Here is an 11,100-nt window from a genome sequence, read left to right on the forward strand (position 1 = left end):
CATCATGAGAGAAAATAGAAAAAGAGACTAGATCTCAAGACAAATGGGAAATAGAATTCACTGCGTTCAACCCTTTTTTTCAAGATAATGGAATAGATTAAGGGTAAATTACCTTAGCAATCTAATGTCTGATAAATGCAAAGATCCCAGCTTTTGGGATAATGACTCAGTATTTGATAAAAACTGCTATGAAAACTGGAAAACATTATGGCAGAAACTAGGTATTGACCAATATCTTACACTCTCTGCAAAGAAAACATCAAAATGACATGTGATTTAGACATAAAGGGTAAAATCATAAGTAAATTAGTGGAACACAGAATGTTAAATCTATGGAGAAGAGGAGAATTTATGACAAAACAAAAGATAGAGAACATTTTGAGATATAAAATGAGTAATTTTGAATATATTAAATTAAAATGCTTTATACAAAAAATATTAATGTAACCAGCTTTAGAAGGGAAACAAAAACTGGGGGAGGGAGGATTTACAGCAAATTTTCCTGATGAAGGTCTCATTTCTCAAAGAAATGAGCCAAAGGTGGTTTATAAGAGCCAAAGATTTATAAGAACACAGGTCATTCCCCAATTATATAGTCAAAGGATATGAACAAGCAGTTTTAGATGAAGAAATCAAAGCTAACATTCATCATATTGAAAACATTCTAAATCCTGCTTAATTATAGAAATGCACATTAACACAACCCTGAGATGCCACTCCAGCCATATCAGATTAGTCAATATGATAGTAAAGAAAATTGATAAATATTGGAGATGTGGCAAAATTGGGACACTAATACATTGTTGGTAGAATTGTGAAATGATCTAAGCATTCTTAAGGGAAATTTGGGACTATGCCCAAAGGGCTATAAAATTCTCCATGTCCTTGTACAAGATGTGACAGGCCCATCACAGCCAGTCCTGCAGCCTCCGCTATCCAGACAGCGGTATACAGATTTGTTCATAGTTTGTTTTGTTTGTTTGTTTGTTTGTTTGTTTTATAGTCTAGCCCTCTGACAGTCTGAAGGACAGTGAACTGGCTCCTTGTGTAAAAAGTTTGGGGACCCCTGCTCTATAGTATTTAGGTAGTCACATAGTTTTGGGGGTCTAGATAGGATCAGGGAGTGAATAAGGAGGGCTTGAGAAGATCAGAAGAGCAACCCCTCGAGGGGAAGCATAGCTTGGTGGGAGAAGTTAGAGTTGTGTAGAAGATTTAGGACCTTCTTTATCATTTCCCTATCCTTAATAAACTTTTTTTTAAGATTGCAAGGGTTGTGCTTCACTGGCCCTAGGAGATTCCTAGTTGTTTTGGTGTTTTGTTTTTTTTTTCCATTTCCAATCCCTCTAGGTCCTTTCCAATAAACTATCTCCTTGTGGAGGTAGTTTTCTCTTTCAATACTATATTAACATTATCTCTGCTCTATTTCATTTTTATTTATTTTGTTAAATATTTCCCAATTTTAATCTGGCTCAAGAATGCTTAGGGCCAAATGTTTGACCTTGTTGGTTTAAGTTGTTCTTCATGTCTATAAGGAGAGTTTTGGAATTGTCTCTAGGTATCAATATAACTATTAAGTATGCTTTGATAGATAAAATCACAGATTTTTTAGAGTTCTTTTGGATGGAACTTTTTAGTATTTTGTCCTTAGTGAGGCTTTTGTTATTAAACGATTACTCTATTACAAAAATGGATAATATGTAAATGGGTATTGAGTGATAATACATGTATAACACAATGGAATTCTTGTTGACTCTGGAAGGAGGAAGGGAAAAGGGGAGGGAAAGAACATGAATCATAACCATGGATAAATACTTTAAACTTTTTTTTAAATAAATAAAAATAGCTTCTAGACTTATTCCTTTCTTATTAATTGCACTTATTTACTTTTGTTATGTTTCTCTTGTTTGATTATATACAAGTTTAATATTCTGCTGGTCGATATATATATATATGTATTATATATGTGTGTGTGTGTGTATGTTTTCATGTATATATTTTTGCCAGAATGCCAAACTTTTTGTTGAAGTCAAACTTTTTTCACTGATGGCTAAGGTATTCAGGCCATATCATCTTGTTTGTAGCTTGGGTTCCTTTTTTTTTTTTAAATATACTACTCTATTCCGTTCTGTGTTTTTTTCATGGGTGCTATTAAAATTTCCTTTCCTTGATATGGGTTTTGAACAATGATACATATATAGCCCAGTGGAACTGCTTATCAGCTTCAGGAGTGGGGAGGAAAGAGCATTGGGAAGGGGATATCATGAATCATGTAACCATGAAAAAATATTCTAAATAAAAAAATTTAAAAATATATAAAATAAATATATTAAAATTTCCTTTCCTTAGTATATGAAAGTCTTTCTCCTAGTCATTTGTAGAACTTGGTGTTTTCCAAATGATTCATCAAATTTAACCTTTTTATGTTTGATATTTGAAGCACAAGGTTAATTTCTGGGGGTGATCTATTTTGATTGATGCTCTAGAAGCTGTTTTTTTTTTTTTTAAGTAGTGATTAGAAGTTCCAAGAAGTTTACTTATAAAATTTCCTTCCTTATACTGTTTAGATTTTTCCTCTGGATGACTTTCTGTATAATTCTCAAGTGATCTTTGTAAATTCTATTTTTTAAGTCAATAGCTTTATCTTGTACAGAAGATATTTTACACATTCTTTTAACACTAATGGTTTTTGTTTATCGTCCACCAGATTTTCTTCCATTTCAGTAATTTTATTTTCTAAAGATTTCAAATTATTTTATTTCTTTGCAGAAAAATGTGTGCCCTAGATTCAATTTAATTCTAGCCTATTAATTTAGGAGGGGATTATGTTGTTAATTCACTGAAAGCTATTACTTCACACATATTATCATTGCTAAGTTTTTCTCCTACATATTTCACATTTTTGAATAATTCTGGAATTAATTTTTGCTATTCTATGATCCCTTATAGTTCCACAGATTTGTATTTTATTAGGCATTGATTTATTTGTTTTGCTTGTAATATTTGCAAAGAGACTTTTGTAGTCTCTTTGAAGACTTAGTACTTATTCTTTACTCTAATATTAAGATCCTTTCTGTTGATTTATATTTTTTAATTGTTCTTGTCATCTTTAAATCTTGGATGTTTTAGCTTTTTTCTTGATATTGCCCCATTGCTCATTCTAAAAACTTTCTAAACTAAAACTAAACTTTCTGCCCATTTTCTTTTTGCAATTATAAAACTGTATTAGGGAATTTTTCAGCTCACAGATCTTAAAATCCTCCTGGAGAGTAATTCCTCCCACATAGATCTAATTGGCTGAAAGTCAGTAAATCAAGAGACAAAGATAAAAGACAAAAAGTTTAAATAGCAACAGCTAAGGGGCAGGTGACTAGGAGCTCTATAGAAAACAGAGAAATAATACACATATATGGTTTATAGCTTTTTGGCAGGTGGTAAAAGGAGCCTACACGTGAGGCAATTCAGCTATTTTCATGATTTGGGAAGTTGAGTAATAGGCAAGAGTTGTCAGGTGATTTGAGGGTGGGAGGATGTCAACTTTGGAGTAAGCTTGTTTTTTGTTTTTTGTTTTTTTTTTTCCAAGAGCAGCTTTTTTCCTGGTAGAGGTGGCTCTCTGTAATCAATTTCATCAGATCATCAAATTGTTAAAAGGGTTGATGATGTAAATAGTGGAGACCTTGCTTTGAGATGAAATCGGACATCTGTCTTTCAATAAAGATCATGTGTCTTCATTTATACAACCCTGCAGGCTACATTTCTTTGACCTTTAATTTCTAGGGAGACGGTTTCCCCAAACTGATAGTACACAGGTTTTTTTTTTGTTGTTGTTTGCTTGCTTTTTATATTTCCTCCATAGCTACTTCACCTTCCTCTAAAGGTGGGACAATTTAAGTTTCACTTGACCCCTTTGGGGCCAAAACAGCCTTTGGGGGGGGACAATACTATCCCTGTGGATTTCACTTTCCTTTCCTTCTAGCTAGGCATAGTAATTTACTGTTTCCCCCTTTATCTGTCATGCTTCATTTCTCTGGAGGGGGTTGAATCCTCAATGTTTTTCAGGACTGGGGACGTAGGGGGTCTATCCCAGGCAGAGCCAATGAACTCTTAGAGGTCTCTAACCTAAGGAGCACTGCAGGCAGAAGACTGCATGCTGCCTCTCTCTCCTCCTCACATAGCTGGGTAGGATGAGTAACTGCCATTTATTGCTGGAACCAAGTTGCAAGTAAGCTCTACCATTTTAAAAAAATATATTTTAAATAGGGGGGAATTTAAGTTGAAGTTCCTAGGCAGAAGTCTGAATGTAATTTTGTGCCAGCTTATGTGTTAGCCAGGAGCATGAGGACTCCTTTATATTTATATTTACCTTTATATTATATTTATATTTACCTTTAGCACTCAGCAGGGTTTCTACCCTGCTGAGTGCTAAAGGTAAATATATCACTGGGGGCTTATGAGTATATTTTTAGAAATGTAGATTCACAGAGTACTTTCAGCATGAAGTAGTTATCCTCCTGGGACATAACCTGTGAGAACAACTAGGGCAAGGGTAGCCTAGATGGAGTAAGGTTTATCATAAAATCACCAGAAGCCTATAAAAGTTAATTTCCACCATAAGAGCCTAGTAATAATCACAATAATCACAGCAACTGCTTTCCCACAGCTATGTAAATTTTTTGTTATTCTTTTGTTAAAACAAAAAATAATCTAAAACTCATTAATTTAAAATCCAGTCTTGGCCCTCGGCTGTTTGAATTAATAAAGTTTTATTTTTCAGCTGTTTTGACATTTGAAATCTCTAACCAAGTTGACTACAGCACTCTTCTTAGAACAATTTTAGCTGAATAATATTATCTTGAATTAATAATATTTATAGAATGTTTTAGATCAAAAGAATATTCAATTAATATTAGAATGAAAATTATATAATTAATTATTTACTGCCATTTAAAATCGAGTTCTCTTGAGCTAGAATCAAGACTACAGAAAGTGGTCTCCATTTACAGACTCCTTCATCCCAAGCAAATTATATAGTTGGAAAAGCAAAATAACACAAGGAGGAGTTCAACAGTTTAAAAAACAATAAAAATTTCCTGTCAGAAAGCCCCAGTCACCATAAACATTGTTATACAGACCTGTCATTTAAAGGAATATTTTAAAAATATTTTGATGTTCCTATGATTACTAAGGGACTCTGTAAACTAGAAATGATTTGAGGGAGCTGCTCAGTGTATAATATAATCAAAATTATTTTAAGTAGGACTAGAGACAGAAAGGAAAGGAGAAATTTAGAATACTTATTTCATTTCTCAACTGTTAAGGCTTGCAAAGATATCCCAACAACTTTGGAAACTGTTCTAAGATTTCTTACATTTCTAAATCTATAATTCATATAATAGCTAAGAGCCTAAATTAGGCTCAGAAGTCAATCTTTTCATTGGAATTGTCAATGGGCATGACTTGACTATAGGTTTAGAAAGTTCTAATGGAAAAATTGAAGAATCATTTTATAAAATAAAAGGAGCTGGAAACAATCATACATAAATAGAATCACCTAGGTCTTTGAATAAAATCAGATTCCAGTAATTGTTTCAAAATGGCATTTAAGGTATTAATAAAAACTAAGGGTTTAATTTCTAAAAGAAAATATCATGTTCTGAGAGAGAGAGAGAGAGAGAGAGAGAGAGAGAGAGAGAGAGAGAGAGAGAGAGAGAGAGAGAGTTCTATCAGGCCTCCTGAAACTCTCTACCTGCAAAATGCCAATGGGCACTTAGACATATAATTAAGTATTTGAAATATACACACTTTGGTGCCTATCTTTGAAACTTGTCCCTGAGGCATTGAAATAGCAGTTAGTAACAAAACATATTAAAAAATTTGGGCGGGGGAGGGAGGGATTTCCTCTGGTTGCAGAGGTTAATTAAATTTGGTAGATGTAAAAATTACCTATTTAATTGTTTTCACATCCTGTGAGACTCCCAAAAGCCTCACTTTATTATGTTCAGATTGCCAGAGACCACAACTAGTGTTTTTCTTTAGACCAGTTAAAATGAAGAAAAGAATTCCCTATGTAGGGTACAAGATTTCTAAATATGATGTATATTTGGAGATTAAACTATAATTTAGTAGACTGAATTTTGTTTGGCTAGCCAGAATCATATCAACCAAGATGGAATTTATCATTTCTCCCTTCTGACAAAAGCCTCTTGATAAAGTGGAGATTGAAGACCCAAACAATTGAAGAATTTTCTACATGGGTATGGAAACACAGACTGTGGCATCCTCTTTATTGTTATAATTTGATAGTCTTTAGCCAAACTCCTTTAACCTTGGTGCTCTCTAAAAAGAATAAAATATTTTTTATTTCTTAGCAATATTCCACCTTTTGACTTATCTTTCTTATTCTTATCAAACACCTATAATTTATCATGAACTAAAACTCTATTAATTGAAGCTGTAAGTCTAATAGAGTACTTCCAAAGATAAGAATGAGTTCAATCAAAGTAATTGATTATTATTGCTTACTTTCTATTTTAAAAAAAGAGAAAGCAATTACTGATTACTTTATTTTACTTCTGAATATACAAGTCTCATCAAAACCATAAAACCTCCATGAAAGTACCTATCATTATATCTCTCTTAATCTACTAAATTGTATCTCTCTAGGGGGCAGGTAGCTCAGTGGATTGAGAACCAGGCTCAGAAATCAGAGGTCCTGGGTTCAAATTTGAGCTTGGATACTTACTAACTGTGTGAACTTGGGAAAGTCACTTAACTTCCATTGCCTATCCCTTACCATTCTTCTGCCTTGGTACCAATATTCAGTATTAATTCTAAGACAGAAGGTAAGAGGTTTAAAAAAATTGTATTTATCTCCATTCTGCTCCCATGTTTTTTAAACCTAGTTTGGGCTCTTAGCTATTATATGATCATAGATTTAGAAATGTAAGAAATCTTAAAGGCCAATTTCCTCAGTTTATGGATAAGGAAATTAAGGCACAGAGAAGTCAAGTGACTTGCCCCAAATCATTCAGGTGATAAGTGAGAGAGTTATATGTTGCCCTTAAATCATCTCACTCATTTCTTTTCCCTTTATATCATGTTGCTTCTTCCCTATAAATCAAGAATATCATAGCAACTTTCTAAATAGTATTCTTGACTCCAGTCTTTCCCTCTCCAATCTATCCTTTTTTGGCAACTTAAATGATGTACCTACCATTCTGTGTGTTACTTTTAAAACTAAAGAACTTTTGATGACTTCCTGGTGCCTATCAAATAAATTACAGTCAGTCCTCAACATTTATTTCCTTAACTTTCACACTGTAAGCATTCCTCTAGTTTTATAAGTAATATCATTTTCACCTTCCCAATGACAATTTCACCCATTCTCAGCTATGCAGTAGTAGAGAAAAAAATGAGAGGTGGAATGAGTACAAGTTTGTGTTGGTATTATTCTAGATCCATGTTGATGAACCTATGGCATGTGTGCCAGAGGGGGATGCTCCCCTCCCCCTCTTCATGTGTGCTTGAGGACATTTCTCTCATCACTCACCTCTCTGCCCAGCAGCCCCATGGGAGCACTTCCTCCCTCCCATGTCTGGGGTAAGGTGGGGCAGAGGAGTGGCTCACAGGCAGCAAGAGGGTTGCAGTTTGGGCACTCGATGTCTAAAAGATTAGCCATCAATGTTCTGGGTGCTTCACTGGTCATGTTTACCCTTATTGTAAAGAGCTCCTGTGCATTCATTGCATATTTTCATTGTTTATCTTTAAAACCTAAATATTGTGTTGTACAAATTGTTAGGTTTAATTTGTTATTAATTAGTTACATAGCATAATTAGAATACAGAGAGATAGATACCAGAGAAAGGATTCTTTCCTGTTCTCTGTTATGCATGGCCAGAGAAAAATCACAGTGGTCACTTTAAGGAAGATTAGTATGCTGGGAAGACTGTTGGGGAATTCTGGGCCACTCTCTGGAAACTGACGGTCTGGAGAGGGGGTGGCCGACTTTTCTCTGGTTAATATCAGTTAGAGACTTTGGCTAACTTAACTTTGAAATTTTACAAGAACATCTGTGAAGGTGGGAAGAGTTGTTGTTGGCTGTCAGAGCTGCCAAGTAGAGGGCTCTATTTGCTCTCACTGAATCAGCATGACTTCTGACTCACAGCTGAGAAGAGTCAGAGGAAGGCATTTTGATTTCTAACTGCCACATTGGTCAGTTAAAGAAGACAATCTGTTACTTTTGTTTTGTAGTTTTTAAGGAGGTTAATAACATTGAAGTTTATATATTAGAATAAGGTTAGATAGATTTGTGTTTTAGGTCGAAAGTGGTAGAATAATTTTTTAAGGAGATTTACCTTTGGTGAACAAGAAGAAAATCCTTGTGGATTAATTCATGGGATATATTTAGTAAATCTTAGGTTTAGATGAAGAGTTTTCCTATTTTATCTTTACCTCCTTTTCCTTTCTCTGCCTCTCCTGATAATAAATAATAAATAGCTGTTGGACTATACTGTGTCCAGCAGCTTTTTACACTGTCTTCCACCAAGTGACCCTAACAGCTCAAGTATATAATCAGCAATCTATCATCAATAACAAATACCAAGATCAATATCATCTATAACACAATGCACCCAAAGCACAGAGCCAGTTCTTTGGGCCCTAAACTCAAGCCTACAAAATCAGTAATAAGGTTTATTGAGAAAATAAAGGTGTTAAATAAACTTCATCCATAAATTTCTGTACCTGCTATCTTCTTAATCAACCAGCTAATGAGATATACTGAGGCCTCAAAGTTAACTGTCAACTTTGCTATGCTCCAACACTCCAAAACCTATAAGGATCCCAAAAGACCCACAAAGCTGAAAATACTGATCAATAATTTAAAGCAAATGCATCCTTCCTGATCTTCAATGCCAAGCAAGACATTGTGTCACAGGTGATGCCAAGCTCTCAGCATTTTCCAACAGCAGCAAATAAAGCCCCAGCAACCTCTCCCTTGGTTTTCAGAAACTGGCCAAGGTTGAAAGATTTGCAGTAGTATAGTATACAGTACAATGCCCTCCCCCTGCCATCTGACACAGTGGAAGGTAAGATTTAGGTTAAAAATTTAGTTTTAAGAATTGTATTTGATGTATAATATTTATGGCAGTGAAGATTTCATGTGTTATAAAGAGTAAATATATGAAATCTATGTTTTTTTTTCATTGAGGTCATAGAATTCTAGTGAATTACTAGTGAGAAAAAAGTTGTTGAATGTTACCCATTTTATTTTGTGAACTGAATTTTATAGGTTATTCCATGATTACTGTGACAGGAAAAAAGCATATTATCAGAATTAAGGTTTTTGTTTTAAAGAACTATGTGAAGAAGAGCATATTTTCACTAATCTCTAGAAAGAGATTATAGATTTGGGTCGACATGGGAACCTAATCCCATATTTCCCATAGGTACAAAGTATCAACAATCATGTTTTTGACTTCTGAGTTATTTTCTAGGGATGTTACCACTTACAAAAGTTGATGATTGACTGACTGTATAAAATTCTGATGCTACCATTCAAGACCTTCCACAGGCCTACTCCAACTTCCTTTTCCAACTGCATGTCATCTTATACCCTTCATATAGTTAACATTCCAGACAAACTGGGCTTCTACTTTTAACCTCTCTCCTAATCCTTCTTTCTCCAGTGGCAGGGATTTTGTTCACATTATTCCCCATACTTAGGATGAACATTGTCCCTCTGCCTCCCTCCCCTATCTCCTTTAAGTCACCTCTGTCCAAAGCACTGGGGGTGGGGGGAAAATCAAAGAATAAAACTGAAACCAAGTCCTCTACTTCTCCACAAGTTGTTCTTCAGAGTCAAGAGATCAGGTTTTAGTTTGTTGCTGATACTATATGACCTTGGGTAAGTCAAAGGGACATAATAGAGTCAAAAGAGTAGTGGATTTGAAATCAGGGAGACCTGGGTTCTCTGCTGCCTCTGACATTTGCATAGTGTGGAAAGGAAATAAGACTGACAGTTGGTGGGGGAACAATAGGTAAATCATTTAGCTTCTTTAAACTGCAGTTTCTTCACCTGTAAAATGAAGGGATTGGACTCAATAGTCTCTGAGGTCCCTGCTAGTTACAGGGCATTTAGATTTATTTGGGAAGGATAGAAGTTGCCTTTCATTGTTCAATGCCTGTTCATTGTTCACTGAACAGGTTTTTATATATTCCAGGCACTGCGCTGGGTAATGAGGACATAAAGATAGAAAGAACCTTTTTCCAATGGAATACATAGCATCTACATCACAGAATTGTTATGAGGATCATATGAGATAATATGTCAAAAAATTCTGAAACTTAAAGTGTTATATAAATGTTAGTTTTGGATATTACCTACTTTCTAGGGATGTGTTGGTGGAATACATTTACACATACAAATAAATAAATAAATCAAATACACAAATCAAATCCAAAGTCATTTTTTGTAGGAGAATTCTAATGCCCATGAGACAAAGAAAAGGCAGATGTTTAACTGAGGCTGATAGAGCTAGGGAAATGAAGCTTGTGCCTTGATCTCTGAACATACATCCTGGTCATTAATGTTTCCTCTCAATCTATTAAGGTGGACCTAAATTAACAAAATTATGTTGTTCTAGAATGTTATTTTTCATATTTAATTTTAAAGTGACATAGATATGTTTGACATCTAAAAGTCTAAGGTAGTGATGAGGTCATTTTGTTTTTTGACCGTAGTCAGGCACTCTCTCCCCTTCTTCATACTAAACATTTGCCTCCAGGCAAATGAGAATGTCCTAAGAAGAACAGCTTCAGGAAGTTTGAAAAAAATATTGAATAACCTGATACCATAGGGATAGTGATATCTTAAAGATGACATTGAGAGGGGGATTCAAGATGGCAGCATAGTAGCAGGAGCTATCTGAATCTCCTTTCAACTGATCATTACAAAGTGTCTCAAAAAGGACAAAAATCAAAACCAGATGAGTAAAGGGGTCCTTCCATTCAACATAGTCTTAAAGGTAGACAGTGTTTGAAAATTCCCACTCTATAAGGGGATAAAACTAAACAAAGCACAAGCTGATCACCCCTCTCTCACAC

Source organism: Monodelphis domestica, chromosome 5 (genome assembly GCF_027887165.1).
Source record: "Monodelphis domestica isolate mMonDom1 chromosome 5, mMonDom1.pri, whole genome shotgun sequence".
In the NCBI taxonomy this organism is placed as follows: Eukaryota; Metazoa; Chordata; class Mammalia; order Didelphimorphia; family Didelphidae; genus Monodelphis; species Monodelphis domestica.